The following is a 15,554-nucleotide window of genomic DNA, read 5'->3' as shown; positions in this document are numbered from 1 at the left end:
TCCACAGATGCTGTCGGACCTGCTGAGTTCTTCCTACAATTTTTATTTTTGTTTCAGATTTCCAGGATCCGCAGTATTTTGCTTTTAATTTAGAACTGGGGGTTCAAATGCAGGCGAATGGTGAAAGTTGTGTGGTATTCGTGTGTAAAGTACGAGTTGGCATTGGGCGGATTGTTAAAGGTTGGGAATCATTGTTTAGACAGGTGCCCATTCCAAAGCCAGGACTGTAGGTTAGTAGAGTTGCAATTCGCTGTAATGCAACATTAATTACATTAATGTTAATTGACACATCCGCCAGTGTACAGCTTATCCATAAATGAATGTTAAAAGTCAATATATTTACAATCTGTACTATCAGTGAATGAATGGGAGGAGAAATGTAATGTTTCTGGTACCGTTCACAATAAAGTGCATCAACTCCCAAACATTTCCCTTGTTGCACAATTATTTGCAACATCTACTTTCCAATGGCTAGGCGGAGTCTCATCTCCATCCTCCCTCCGCTCCTTAGAATGGCAGCTGGAAGGAAATTGCTGGAAAATGCTCTTGAGGTTTGTGCCCTGCACAGTCTGCCGAGCTGCCGTCAGCTGGGGCTTTTTTTTAATGTTGTAAACTCTTGAAGCAAGTGTGTGTCTGTGTGTTTTCTGTGTGGCTGTGCAGAGCAGTGAGGCTGGATTGGACCTCGGTCTCGGAGACGTATTTGCCCTCCCTACTTCCTCCCCCCGCCGCCCCCCCCCCCCCCCAGTAATCTTTTCGGCATGTCTGTGAGCCTGCTATGAAATGTAATGTAATGATCTTACCTGCAATAAACTGATCGAGTTTCAGTCCGAAGACTCGAACGTCACCAGCAGCTGGTCCGGGATGTGGGATTCTCCAGTGTGACCGCTCCTTACACAACCCAAGGAGATACAGGGGACTTCGCGAAACTTCAAGCCGTTGGATTTCTGTTGGAATTTATTGGAAGTCACTTTCGTTCGACCCAAAAAAGGTACAATCAGATCAAACTTAAATAACAACAATGTCAGGAAAGCTGATATACAGCCGGCTGGTCGTGCCGAGAGCTTTCATGAGAACTCTTTACGCTTTTCGGTGGGGGGGCGGGGGGTGGAAAAGTTAAATTAATCTTCAGTTCTGGCTGGGAAATGGTATTTTGTTATTTTCGAAGTGGTTGGAATAACCTCTGGGAGTTAGAAAACTGCTCAGTCTGTAGACTATCGACCGGGGCTGAAAGGGTTATCAAGGGAAACGGCGACTGGATTTGTTCTACAAACGGTGCTTTCCAATTCAGGTTAAAATATCGATTGTCGTGACTAAGTTCCCCAAAACTTTCGATCACGTCGGTTGGTATCATTTGCTCCTGTTTCATATTTCTGTGCAGCCTTTTGGGTTGGTGTGGGAACATTTTTTTTCAAATTTCGGCGCTGTTGGATTTTGATCGGGGAGCTGACTGCCCTCTGGATTTTAAATGAATTGTTGAATTTCTGAATTTCCGACCATTCTGATTTATGCCTCAACGGTACAAAATAAATTTGTGTTGGGGGGGAATATTGAGGGTCTCAATAGTGCCTATGTCAGCGAATGTACTTCCTGACACTTTAGCAGCCTGTTTGTAATCTGAGTGCTATCGCATTACAGGTTCTGTATTAAATAGCTGAAAGTGGAATTATTTTTTTTAATGCAGATTAGCTGTTCTGCTATAGGAGAGAGACACGTAAACATGCATTTTAATGAGATTTTTGTACGGACGTCGAACTTTCTCCTCGAGTTTCTGGGCCTGAGCGACAGGTTACCAGACAGTGAGTACACAGTGCGCTCAGGGGACAAGCGTTGTACATTGTTGCAAATTCTAACAGTGTTTAAAGCGGACACTGCTATCATTTGCCTGGATTCACTCGTGGGATGAAAAATACGGATTTGCATTTTGAATTCGAATTGTCTCATTTTAAGTTCAGAGTTTTGTTGCCTAGCGGAGGTGGGAATGGTGAGGATCAGTGCAGTCAAATTGGATACTTAGCCTTCTGACATTGGGAAATTGAGGGTTGGGAGCACGGCTGTCAATTTGTTTATCCAGTTTGTATTTATCAGTTGGATCCACAGGAGGTTACATGGATGCCTAACCAACGGTGCTGATTGGTGGTTGCTGTTATTAAAATCCTTGCGCCCAAACTTCTTAATACTGGACAGAGCTGTTGTTGTGAAGAGACAGTCAAAGATTGGGATATGAAATTCGTTTCATCCCAAATGTACATAAACTCTTAAAGAATTTGCAAGATTATGTACCACATTTTCTTCAAAGCAATGGTAAGTATATGTGTATATACGTGTAGAAGAATTGGAATAACATTTGATACATTTCCAAGACTAACATTAGGCTTCAGACCCCCCTCCTGTTATAAGAGGCCTAGTTTCTGGAGATCAAAAATGCACAGCTTTAAAGTCATTGCTAAGCAGTTAGACAAAGTTTTACACTTTTTATTAGAATGATACCAACTGTGAAGAAAGCAAGGTGTAGATTGATTGTAACTCTTGTCCACTTAAAGTACAACCTCTCATCCAATCTGTCGCCTCGATTTAATCCATTGGCTACGAAGGCTTTTATTTTTCATACAGATGATTAGCTGAGTATTTACCATTTCCCAATGCAATCACTTTAGTCTTTAAGTTATCACAAAAGTCAAACAGGTCAAATGTTAATTATCTTTTGAGATGACGGTGGCTCCTCCTTTCTCTTGCATACATGCTGGAATCACACCGTAGATACTGATCTCAGATTGGCATCTGTACAATATGCCATTTGGCTGGCAGACCTAAGTTGTACTGTCAGCTGCAACTCACACTGAGCTCACTGACAATGGTCTGGTGTACATGTAAATACTCTGCTTGTATGTTGCAAATTTTTAATGGTAAAGAGTGTGGTGGAAGTATCAGTCTTCCAACAACATTAAAAACAATGAGAATCAAGTATATGAAGTTTACAGGAGGCCTATTGGAATACTGGGGCATTTTTAAAGTTTTCATTGGGCTAGACATCCATCACATGCAGTGTTAACTTCAAGTGTTGAGGGACTTTCTACCTGATGCAATCCATCATTGCTTGCTTGGTCCTCAGGTTACCACCCTAACCCTGAGCTGCACTGCCACTTTCACATTGATAGAACCCTGAACCATTTCACAATAGAACACAAGTAGCAGTATAACTGTGCCTACAATGGGGTTCTCAAATCAATCAAACAAAACTCCTGAGGTTTCAATCCCAATAGATTTCATATCTGTGAAATTTTGTGCCTATTGTCAAAGAAACATACTCGCAGAAATGTCTCCCAACAGATGTAGAGTTTCAGGATTTTCTTTTCAGGTCTGCTAAGAACAGTGCAAATCTCAAACAATTTACAAGGTATTATTGTATAGATTGTAAACAACCATCATTTGTTGTCATTCACTGTTAGTCTTCCCTCCTGGGAATTTTCTTTTCTTTTGGCAAGTTGTGCAATAATCTTTCCATCTTAATTTATGTTGTGAAAGGCTTAGTATTTTATCTCTTTCTTTCTGTCTTTGTAATGTATAAAGATATCATTGCGGGCCCAGCTGTAAATTAACCTTTTGGCTGTCGTAATCCCTCCTCCCCTTTGAGGCCTAGCCAGATTTGTATCTGGTCGTCTCATGTGAATATCTGTCCTGTATAAATAACTTGAGTTGGTCAGTGCCAACTGGTCTTGCATCTACAACTGTACAGAAAATTAAGGACTGACTTAGTGTTCAAGTTGAGGAGCGAAAACCTGATTACTTAATTGTATGACGTGTCATCGGTACTATATTATTCAACAAGAAATGTATTCTCAAATATAAGAGGAGTTTTCCCTGTAAATGTTTTTCATGTACGTTCAAGGTGCAAATATGCAGGCTCTTTGAGCAATTTAAAATATAGAGAAGACTCCGGTCTGCAGTTTCGATTTAGGGCTTTCAGGGCAGTGAATCACACTATAACATGTCAAAGCAAATCTTGGGACAGGTTATACTATCACCAAACATACTGATACCAGAATTTATGAAGTAGTAGATAAGAGCACTGAACTTTCTAATTGTGTATTAATATCAGGACTCCGAAAGACTCAACATTTGAAGAATTGCTAATTATGTTCTTATGTAATGTTATAGGATCTACACAGCCTGAAAACAATTTTAATCGGATACTCATTGAGCTGCATAACCAGCCCTAATTCAAAATTATATTTTATATGGGTGGTATAACTATGAATCTGGATTTAGGTTTCAACCTCTTCTCCAGAGTCAAGCACAGGGGGGAGGGAGTCTCACAATTTAGTTCGGGCTGTGACTCTGAATTTATGCCACACTCCTTAACATGAGAGCAAAGTAAAACTATTGTAGTGAAAACATACAATAGATCTATTGTATAAATCTACTTCAAGTTCTGTACTTTTCAAATAGAAGTACTGGGGAATTGATCTGCTCACACATACGGTGAAAGAGAGAAATATATACATTGTTCAATAATTCAATGTTTAAATTAAAAAAATAAATACAAGATGTTATATGGAATTGCATGACAAAACAGATATAGAATTAATGAACTCTGATCTCATAAGAAGGGTGAAGTTCAAGTAGCTGGTCAACATGAGCAGCATAAGAGATTGAGTTACAGCACTGATCTCACTGTGAGCTAGCTGTTAATATTACGTAAAACCCATACTCTTCCTCTGAACTTTTTTTCCTGCTTTTCCAATGCATGGTACAATTAGGTGGTATGATATCGATTAAAAGGTAATGGAAGTGATTGTAGCATTGTCTTACAGGTATTGTGACTAGTTGTATTACCAGCAGGAGATCCATACCCACCATTTTGTATATATCTAAAGGATATAACACTAAACACAAAGGGTGACATAGTGAAGTAGTACTCATTCATGAGTGCTGTACCCAAAGGCAGGTCCCTGGCTCATTGTCTGATGATGCTTTATCCTGAGCTGCTTTTCCAGTGGCGGTTTTGTCATTGCCTTCTATTTTCAGGGGTGGGGAAGGGCTGCAAGAAGGCAGATCCTGAGTTTACCTCAGCTAGAGCAGGAATCAAACCAGCATTGTTGACAACATTCTGAATCATGCATTAGCCAGTTAGCCAACTGAGCTAACTGGCTATCGCTTCTGCAGCACTCTGCAGTCTCTCTCCATTTAAATAAAATTCTGCTTATCTGCTCTTTTTCCCAAAGTGGACAACATTGCATTTTCCCACATTATATTCCATCTGCCAAATGTTTACCCACTCACTTAACCTGTCCATATCCCTTTGCAGATTCTTTGTGTCCTCCTCACAACTTACTTTCCTATCTATCTTTGTTTCATTAGCAAATTAGGCTACAAAACAGTCTGTCCCTTCATCAAAGTCATTAATATAGTTCATAAATCTGGAATAAAAAGCTAGTTTTGGCAATGGTAAAGAAGAAAATACTGGATTATCGTAAAAATCTATCTGGTTCACTAATGTCTTTGAGGGAAGGAAATCTGCTGTCCTTACCCACTTAGGCTTATAAGTGATTCCAGACCTACATTAATGTGGTTGATTCTTATTGCCTCCTGAAATGGTCTAGCAAGCGACTCCGTTTATTAAACATCTACACAGTAATAAAAATAAAACAGGTCAGGCTACCTGGCATCAATAAATGCACCAAATATGACAAATGCACACCCAGCACAACCTTGCAAAGTCCTCCTTACTAACATTTGGGGTATTGCACAAAAATTGGGTCAGCTGCCTCACAGGCTAGGCAAGCAACAGCCTGATTCTCAGAATCATGCCGTTCAGCCAACTTCCCAGATTTCTCTATCACCATCCCTGGTGCATGGCACAGTCTGGAGGGAGTGATCCTGGGCATCCTCAACATTGATTCTGGACCCTATGAAATCTCATGGCATCATGTCAAACATGGGCAAGAAAACCTTCTGCTGATTACCACCTACCGCCCTCCCTCAGCTGATAAATCAGTACTCCTCCGTGTTGAACACCACTTGGAAGAAGCACTTGAGGGTTGCAGGGGCACAGAATGCACTTTGAGTAGAATTTACAATGTCCGTCACCAAGAGTGGCATCACCAATCACTGAGCTGGCCAATACCTGCCAGACTCAGCCTGTGGCAGGTGGTAAAAGAACCAAAACTAGGAAAAAGATACTTGACCTCATTATCACCCATCTACCTTTTGTAGATGGGAAACAAATGCTGGCCTTGCCAGCGTTGCCCATATCCCATGAAAGAATAAAACAAAAAAATGCATCAATCTATGATATATGAGTAGCAGTGACCATCACACAGTTCTTGTGGAGGCATGGCCTTGTCTTCACATCATTGTTTTACGTGATGCTATCACTGCACTAAATGGTATAGATTCAAAATAGATTTGGCAGTGCCAATGTGAGCATCTGTGAGGTGTTGTGGGTCATCAGCAGTAACAGAATTATATTTCAGTACAATATGTAAACTTAAAGCTTGGCATATGCCTGACCCTACCCTTACCATCAAACCAGGAGATCAATTGTAGCTCAATGAAGAGTGTAGCAGCACTAAACATACCTAAACTGAGATGTCAACCTGGTGAAGCTACAACACAGGACTGCTTGTGTATAGCGGAAGCGGTATGTTAGAGTTAAGCAATCCCAAAACCACTGCATCAGACCAAGGTTCTGCGGTCCTGCCACATCCAGTTGTGAATGTGGTGGACAGTTAAGCAATTAAAGGGAGGAGGAGATTCCATGAGCATCCTCATCTTCAAGGATGGTGGAATCCAGATGTGAGTGCAAAAGGCAAGGCTGAAGCTTTACAACCATCTTCAGCTAGTTGTGCCGAATGGGTGATCATTCCTTCATAGTTACTAGGTCATAATCCTACTGTGGGAGTAGCTAATACACCACATGGACAGCAGTAATTGCCACTTCCTCAATGAAAATTAGAGGTGATTAAAGCTGACCTTGCCTGTTAGGCCCGCATCCCTTCATTGAATAAAACAAATTATTGCTGGAGGATATGATAATGCACTGAATTGAAGTGCTGATGTGCTATGGCACTGAATGGTAGATTATGAACTTACACCTGCACATTTCTCATAAAAGATCATTCCACTGAAATACCTACCTGTTCAGATGAACATAAGATCCCTTGGCACCAATTAAAGAAAAACTTGTTTTGGCTGGCATTCCTCTCTCAGCAATCACCAATAACAGGTCATCAACGAAAGCAGAGCTTTGGGGAGGGAGGAAATAAGGAAAATGTTAAATATCCTTATCACAAGTGGTCTGTATTAATGTTCAATTATGTTCAGCTATGTGCTAATCATCACACCCTATGCATTGCTTTTACGCACTTAGATCAATGGTTCCGCTTGATCCTTTCTCTAACATAACAGTAGAGCATTTATTATATGCTTTAGCTAAATCTTGGCAATATCATATATAGTAAAACTGAACAACTTTATAAAGATTTCACTTTGATTTGTATAACTTGTTTCTAATTTATATTAATGACCTGGTTAATGAAACCAAGTGCAAATTTATCAAACTTGCTGACAAGAACAACAACAGTAACGCTTTATGTGCCTTTAACATAGTAAAAACAAAGTGCTTCACAAGAGCATAATTAGGCAAAAATTGGCACCAAGACAAAGAATGAGATATTAGGACAAATGTCTAAAAGCTTGGTCAAAAATGAAGGCTTTAAGGAGGATCTTAAAAGGATCAGGGAGGCGGAGAGCTTCAGGGAGGAAATTCTAGAGCTTGGAACTCAGATGACATAGCTGCCAAATGGTGAGACAAAGCTAGTACAATGCACAAAAAGCCAGAATTGGGAGAACGTCATTTTCTCACACGGTGATACCATTGAAGGAGGCTACAGATATAGGGACGGGCAAAGTCTCAGAGGCATACACCAGGATGAGAATTTTAAAATTGAGGTACTAAAATAGGTGGGGCAGTAGAGACAAAGAATAAAGCAAAACGCTTGCACACAATACATTGGTCACACAAGTGGTGAATTAAATGTAATATTTAAAGGTAAACACATTGGTCAATCAGTGAGTATAAAGCAAATAAGATTGAATTGGCAGAGAGGAAAGAACAAGGAGTGATAGTTGACTCATTACTTACAAAGTTTAGACAATATAGTAATGCAAATGCAACTGCCTAACGTATAACTGTCCAAAACAGTGAAGTATAAGTCTCCAGAGCTCTTATCTAACTTTGCCCTACTCCACTTTGAGTGCTATGTCCAAACCTGACCACCAATGTGAATGAAAATATCAGCGTTCACTGGAGAGGCAGAGAAGAGCAACAAGGCAAGGCGCGTACTAAGTGCAAGGCTGTGGTGGATATTTGGGGAGAATCTACTCACTGGAATGAAGATGATTAAAGTGGAAAGGGGAGAAATATAACAATTTAAATGGAAAAGTTAAACTGACCCAGAATATTACTATAAAGTAGGTTAAAACAGTAGACCAGAACACTTAAGTTAGTGAAAAGTGAATTGAAGTGATTTCTTTTACCACAAGAGTGATAAATGTTGAAATTAATCTAGCAGTCAGGATAGTAGAAACATGTACATCAGGGACATTCAAAATGCAGCTAGATGCCAGAAGAATGAGGTTGGATGGACTGAACTGTTTTTTTTTGTCTTAAATCCTTAATTTTTCTTGCATTCTCCATCTGAATCCATGGAACATTTTAAAAGGCTGTCTGCCATTATGTGCAGACAACAAAATAGATAGTGGATCCTCTATGGAGTAGCAAGAAACAGCAGCATCACCTTGGATGGAAAAGTATGAGACCACTGGGGAGGGGAATCTGTCACAATACACTCAGTGAGAGAATAACGAGGGGGAGCAAAGGAATCAAATACATTTAACTTCCAGTACTATGGGGAGTTTTTATTATTCATTCATGGAATTGGGTGTTGCTGATGAGGCCAGCATGTATTGTCCATCCCTAATTGCCCTGGAGAATGTGATAGTAAACCACCACCTAAAAATGCTGCAGTCCTTGCAATGAAGGTACTCCCTGCAACATTGCTGTTAGATAGGGGGTTCCAGGATTTTGATCCAGCGATGATGACGGAATGACGATATATTTCCAAGTCAGGACGGCATGTCACTTGGAAGGGAACTGTCAGGTAAAGGTAGGTAAAGGTGTTCTCATTCATCTGCTAACCTTATCCTTTTAGATAGTAGAGGTTGCAGATTTGGGAGATGCTGTTGAAGAAACCTGTTGTAATGCATCTTGTAAATGCGACACATTGCAGCCATGGTGTTGGGAGGAGTAAATGTTTAGCATGGTGAATGGGGTCCCAATCAAGTGGGCTGCTTAATACTGGATGGTGTTGAGCTTGAGTTGTTGCAGCTGCACTCATCCAGGCAAATCCTGCTTTGTGCCTTGTGGATGATGGACAGGCTTTGAGGCATCATGAGGCAAGTCACTTGCTGCAGAATTCCCAGCCTCTGAATGGCTCTTGTAGCCACAGTATTTATATAGCTGGTTCAGTTATGTTTCTGGTATGGCACACCTTAGTTGGTGGTTGGAGAGACCAATCCTTGAGAGACAGGTTCTGCTACAAGCACCACACATAAAGCTACCAGTATCGTGAGTTGTTGTTTTTGGCGTTGGTGTCTGTTGCTAAGCCGCTGTAGTCACTCATTGGTCATCACTGGTGGTGCACGGCAGCCCACAGGAGGTTCACCATTTTCCTCTGTCATCAGCTAGTGACTCCCAGGTACAATAAACGATGTCCAGGATCTCCATGTCACACTTGCAAGTATCCTTGAAGTGAAGCTTTCAGCGTCCTACTGGTTGTTTGGCTCCGACTACTTCACCATATAGAAAATCCTTGGGTATGCGACCATCTTCCATCCTATGGATGTGCCCGAGCCAATGAAGACCACCTCTGTTTGATAAATGCTAACAAATTGGGACCTGTGTCTTTGAGAGGACTGACACATTCATGATTTTGTGCCGCCAGGATATACCCACAAAACACTGCTGACACAGCGAAGATAGGAATTGTTGAGTTCTTTTTGGATAGCTGTAAGTCACACAGCAAGGTGCTGAGAACACAGACCTTATAAACTATCAGCTTGGTCCTAAGGGTCAGCTTGGTATTATTCCATGTGTGTTTTGTGAGTTGGTCAAAGGTGATAGCTGCTTTCCCAATGTGTGTATCAAGTTCTGTATCAAGGGACAGATTGTTTGTCACCATGGATTCGAGGTAGCAGAATTTGTTTTTTACTCCCTACAGGGTGTTATTTAGTGTTATTTATTTATTTATTATTTGACCACATGGACTGCAGTGGTTCAAAAAGTTGGCTCACCACCACCTTCTCAAGGGCAATTAGGGATGGGTAATAAAAATGCTGGCCGGGAGCAGAGGTGCAGCACCTTGTCCCACAACCATGGTTTTCTTGATGGTTATAGTCAGGGAGAGCAAGTTATAGGCATGGGAAAGACAGTATGTGAGTTTTTGTAGCTGAGTTTCCATGTGGGCAACAGTACAGCAGCATCAGTTTACAGGGGTTCTCTGATTAACACATGCTGTATTTTTGTCTTCGCTTTTAGTTTTGATAGATTTTAAAGCTTGCCATCTGACCTAGAATGCAAGTAGGCTCCTTCTATGCCTGCAGGGAAGGCAAAGGTCAGAAACATGAAGAGGAAGATGTCAAACAGAGCAAGTGCTAGGACACTGCCCTGTTTCACTCCATCTTTCACTCTGAAACTGTCGGAAGTGGAGCCATAAAACGGTACAGTCTGTGCAAGTTGCAATGGAAGAAGCAGATGAGACTGAGGAGCTTTGGTGAATAGCCAACTTTCCTCAAAATCAAAGTCCTGTTTTGTTGATGGTGTTGAATGCCTTAGTGAGATCTATGAAAGTAAGGTAAGGGGGTACACCCTGTTCTTTATACTTCTCTTGTAGCTGGCGTATGGAAAAGATCATGTCCATAGTAGCTCTGCTGGCACAGAAACCACACTGTGCTTCTGGGTGCATTCACTCTGCAAGTAAAGGGAGTCTTTAAGTATGAACCTAGTAAAGGCCTTCCCAGTGATGCTAAGGAGTGAGATCCTCCTGTAGTTGTTGGTCTTCTTTGTCGCCTTTGTGTTTGTATGGTATGATGATTTTTGCATTGCCCATCTCCTAATGGAAGGAGGAGAAGCTCATGTAGGTGTGGAAATAGATAGGAGTTTCCGTGTTTGAGCAGATCAGCTAGGATTCCATCCTTGCCAGGTTTTGTTTGCTAAGCAGTCACTGGCCTTCTCGAGCTCAAGTGATAAGGAATCTTCATTTAGCCTATCCATGACAGGAGGCTGTGGGAGGGCATCAAGCATGGACTGGCAAATATCCATCATACAAGAGTACAGCTCACAGTAATGTTCAGCCCAGTGGGATATCTGTTTACTTCTCTTGGTGACTACTTCACCATCTGCTGATTTCAGGGGGGTAAACTTGGTGATGGTAGGACTAATTGCTTTCTTTTTTGTGTGATATCTCCCTGTCTTTTACACAACTGCCTTGGCTACTTTCAGGTTGTGCAGTGTTTTAGCTGCTGAGTTTATGTTGTGCATCATGTGAGCTTTGTTTTTAGTGGGAAGTGCTGGTGTTTGGCATCATTACTTGTGCAAGGAATGTTGATGTGTGACGGGCTGTTGTGTTTGGAACTGTGAAGCTTTCGGGGGTGCACTTACACTTGCTGCTGACAAGAGACGGATCGGTGTCACAATCTGCACAATCCAAGCTGGTAGTTGTCGGCGTGGAGAACACTGGGCAGATCGCACCTTCTCGTGATTACCAGACCTAGCTGGTGTCCAGACTTTGGGTGACACCATGATACAGTGTGGCAATGTCTGACCTGAAAGAAGGTGCTGGTGACATGGAGTTCATTCAGGGGACAAAGCTCAAGAAAGCATTGTCTGTTATTATTGATCTTGCCTACCTCATGATGATCCAGGCACATTGGTCATGAACCACTTTCTGCCCCAAGACATGCACTGAAGTCACTCTGGATGACTTGCTCTCGCCATTGGAATGTTCCTCAGAATATCACCTAGGGAGTCGTAAAAATGCTTTTTGTCTGAGGTGCTGACATAAGGAGTTTCTGTGTAGGTGCATTTGATGTTGACTGCACCTCTGTCAATGACAGCCACACAGAGACGAGGCGCTCCGAGGTTGCTGCTGAACAATCAATTGACTGTGTCAGCTGGTTGCTCACTGCAGAGCCTACACCAAGCTCATGGTGGTCTTCAGCACTCTTTCATTCCAGTAGAAGGTGTAATTAGCGTCACGAATAAAGCCCGTGTCGCTAGTTTGATTTCTTGTAGAGTGGCAATGTCAACACCAAGTTTGTGTAGCCCCTGTCAATCACTTGCTGTGGAATGTAGGTCTTTGTTCATGCCAGTGCACATAGACCTCACATTCCAGCTTCCAAGCCAAAAGGTTATGTTTCTTTGTTTGCTTCATAACCTAGGCATGGTTTTAAGAGGTGAAGACTTGCTTATTCGTGACGCTAATTACACCTACTGGAATGAAAGAGCACTGAAGACCACAGTGAGCATGGTGTAGGCTCTGCAGTGAGCAACCAGCTGACACAGTCAATTGAGTGGTCAGCAGCAGCCTTGGAGCGCCTCGTCTCAGTGTGGCTGTCATTGACGGAGGTGCAGTCAGCATCATATGCGCCTACGCAGCAACTCCATCTGTCAGCACCTCAGACCAAGAGCATTTTTATGACTCCCCAGGTGACGTTCTGAGGAACATTCTAATGGTGAGAGTAATTCATCCTGGGTGACTTCAGTGCATGTCTTGGGGCAGATAGTGGTTCATGACCAATGCACTCAGGTCATCATGGGGTGGGCAAGGTCAACCATAACGGACAATGTGCCTCCCTCTTGATCTCATAGGCTGGTATCCAGAGGAAGGATGAAAGCCTTTATGTCTAGGGCCTAGTTGGCTGCAGGAGTTACCAGAAGGTGCTAACTTGAGGGAAACCCCAACCGCCTAATGGAACTCCACTCCAGATTTTGTTGGCTTTAATCCCTTAGCTATTAATACTTGATGTTGTTGTTGTTAATGTTGAAAGGCACAACAGGAAGGGCCCAGATTGCCATATATGTGGATGAGATTTTGTCCTCCAGGTGTGCCATTCCCTGGCACCTCTCATGGCAGCCAGCTGGCACAAAAGTTACTTGCCACTTATTAGCCTAAGCTTGAATGTTGTCCAGATTCTGTTACATGCACGGACTGTTTCTTCATCTGAGCAGATCTGAATGGAACTGAACACTGTGCAGTCATCAGTAAACAGCCCCATCACTGTTCCTTTCTTTCTGTTGGAGGGAAGGCCATTGATGAAGAGACTGAAGATGGCTGGGCCCAGGCACTGACCTGAAGAACTCTTGCAGTGATGCCCTGGGATGGAGATGATTGGGTTTCAATAAAAGTGTAAACCATACATTTAAATCCTGCCTTTATAGGGAAGCAAATGTGAAATATAATAGTGTCACCAGTCCATTAGCATTTGCTGCAGTATTGTGACTAAATATGTATCCGTTAATTACTCGAAATGCTCAGAACAATCAGTATTAGATCCTTACTGAACAATGAAGACAAAACAATAAAATGAAAGTTCAAACAACCAACAGGCTAAATATGACTCCAATCAGTGGAGACTTTTCCCCAGTTCAGAATGAGTTAAATTTTACTCGGGCTCCTTGATGCCACACTTGGTCAAATGTTGCCCTTGTGACAAGGGCAGTCGCTCTCACCTCACCTCTGGCATTCGGCTCTTTTGTCCATGTTTGGACCAAGGCTGTAATAAGATCTTGAACTGTGATCTGGCTGAACCCAAACTAAGCATTTGTAAGTAGGCTGTTGTTAAACAAGTGTCATTTGTTCGCACTATCAACAACACCTTCCGTCACTTTGTTGATGATTAACAGCATGCTGATAGGCCAGAATTTAGCTGATTGAATTTGTCCATCTTTTTGTCGACAGGACATAGAAGGGCATTTTTCACTTTATCAGGTAGATGCCAGTGTTGTAGCTGTACCGGAATAGCTTGGCTAGGGATGCAGCAAGGGCTGGAGTATGTCTTTGGCACCACAGTCGGGATGGAGTCAGGGCCTGCAGCCTTTGCTGTATCCAGAGTCCTCAGCTGTTTCTTGATAACACGGTAACACTTGCAGTGAATCAAATTAGCCAAAGTCAAGCTTCTGCAATGGTAGGAGGCCAGGATGGATCATCCACTGGGCATTTCTGGCTAAGGTGATGGCAAACCCTTTGGTAAAGTGCTTTACTCAACTGAAGTCCTATATGATATGAGTTTGTTTGGTTCACCCTAATGCCATCAGGGAACATGATCAGCACACAGTGAAACCAGGCAACCTGAATATCGTGGGAAAAACTATTAGTTCTGTATTTTTGGTGGATGAAGATCTTTGTTGAAAAACTAAGATTGGAAAATAGGTTGGTAATGTTTGAAGGTTCACTTTCTTCCTTGGGCTTCATTGCTCACTTAGCACATATTACCAGTTGTCCTAAGCACTTTCAGTAATTTACAGATGCATAATAGTTACTGCAGCAAACATTAAATCATTAATAAGACTGGGGACACAGTTAAATTTCATGATTATTTGTGCATAAAGATAGGGTTGATATTAAATTGTGCTATTGTCCTTACTGTGCCAATTATCGTACTATGCCTCATTAATGAAATTCAGATGGTTAAACAGTTTTACCAATATTACAAAGGTAACTTCTCTGGAGAGGAAAATGGAACTGTCTCCAAGAGCTCTGTGAGGGCTTGAGAGAGAGCAGAGCATGGGATTGAAATGTGACACCGATGGGGGTGGTCAGAGGAGGAGTTGTGTGCATGTAAGGGAGATGGAGAGGCAGATGCCGAAATCAGGAGAATCCGAGTGAATGTACACGTACTGATTTGTGCCTCTTATCCATACCCTACTCCCTTCATCACATGATTAACGTCAGTACCTTCACTGAGTCTAGGATCTAAGCTCTGGAATTCCTGCCCTAAACCTCATCAGCTCCCAATCTCGATTCCTTTAACATTTTAACCAAGCCCTTTCCTAATATCTCCTCCTTTGGCTCAGTGTCGGTCATTATCAGATTTTGTTCCTGTGAAGTACCTTGGACCATTTTATGACATTATAAGCACTATATAAATCCAATTTGTTAAGAACATAAGAAATAGGAGCAGAAGTAGACCACTGGGTCCCTCGAGCCTGCTCCATTATTCAGTACAATCATAGCCAACTTCAATGTCACTTCCTTACCCACTTCCCATAACCCCTGCTTCCCTTCAAGTGCAAAAATCTATCTCAGTCCTTAGTATACTCAATGATGGAGAATCCACAGCCCTCTGGGATAGGCAATTCTAAGATTCACAACTCTATGAGTGAAGAAATGTCCCCTTATCTCAGTCCTAAATGATTGGTCTCTCATTTTGAAGCTCTGACCTTGTGTTCTAGCTGTGTGACAGTCATAGAAGGAGTGAGGTGTCTATGTGAGATC

At 42.0% G+C, this 15,554-nt stretch overlaps 1 protein-coding gene across 1 annotated transcript in view; it reads left to right on the top strand.

The window, feature by feature from the left end:
• The first annotated feature begins 927 nt into the window (after window positions 1–927).
• Window positions 928–15,554, top strand: part of LOC121268967 (sodium channel protein type 4 subunit alpha-like) — a 208,334-nt gene continuing 193,707 nt past the window's right edge. The window contains exon 1 of the mRNA XM_041173268.1: window positions 928–988. The gene's annotated coding sequence lies outside the window, so the exon portion shown is untranslated. The remainder of the gene's footprint in view (window positions 989–15,554) is intronic.

The sequence above is a fragment of the Carcharodon carcharias genome, chromosome 23 (genome assembly GCF_017639515.1).
Source record: "Carcharodon carcharias isolate sCarCar2 chromosome 23, sCarCar2.pri, whole genome shotgun sequence".
NCBI lineage: Eukaryota > Metazoa > Chordata > Chondrichthyes > Lamniformes > Lamnidae > Carcharodon > Carcharodon carcharias.
Note: the sequence above shows the minus strand (reverse complement) of the source record. Positions and strands in the feature narration are given on the sequence as shown.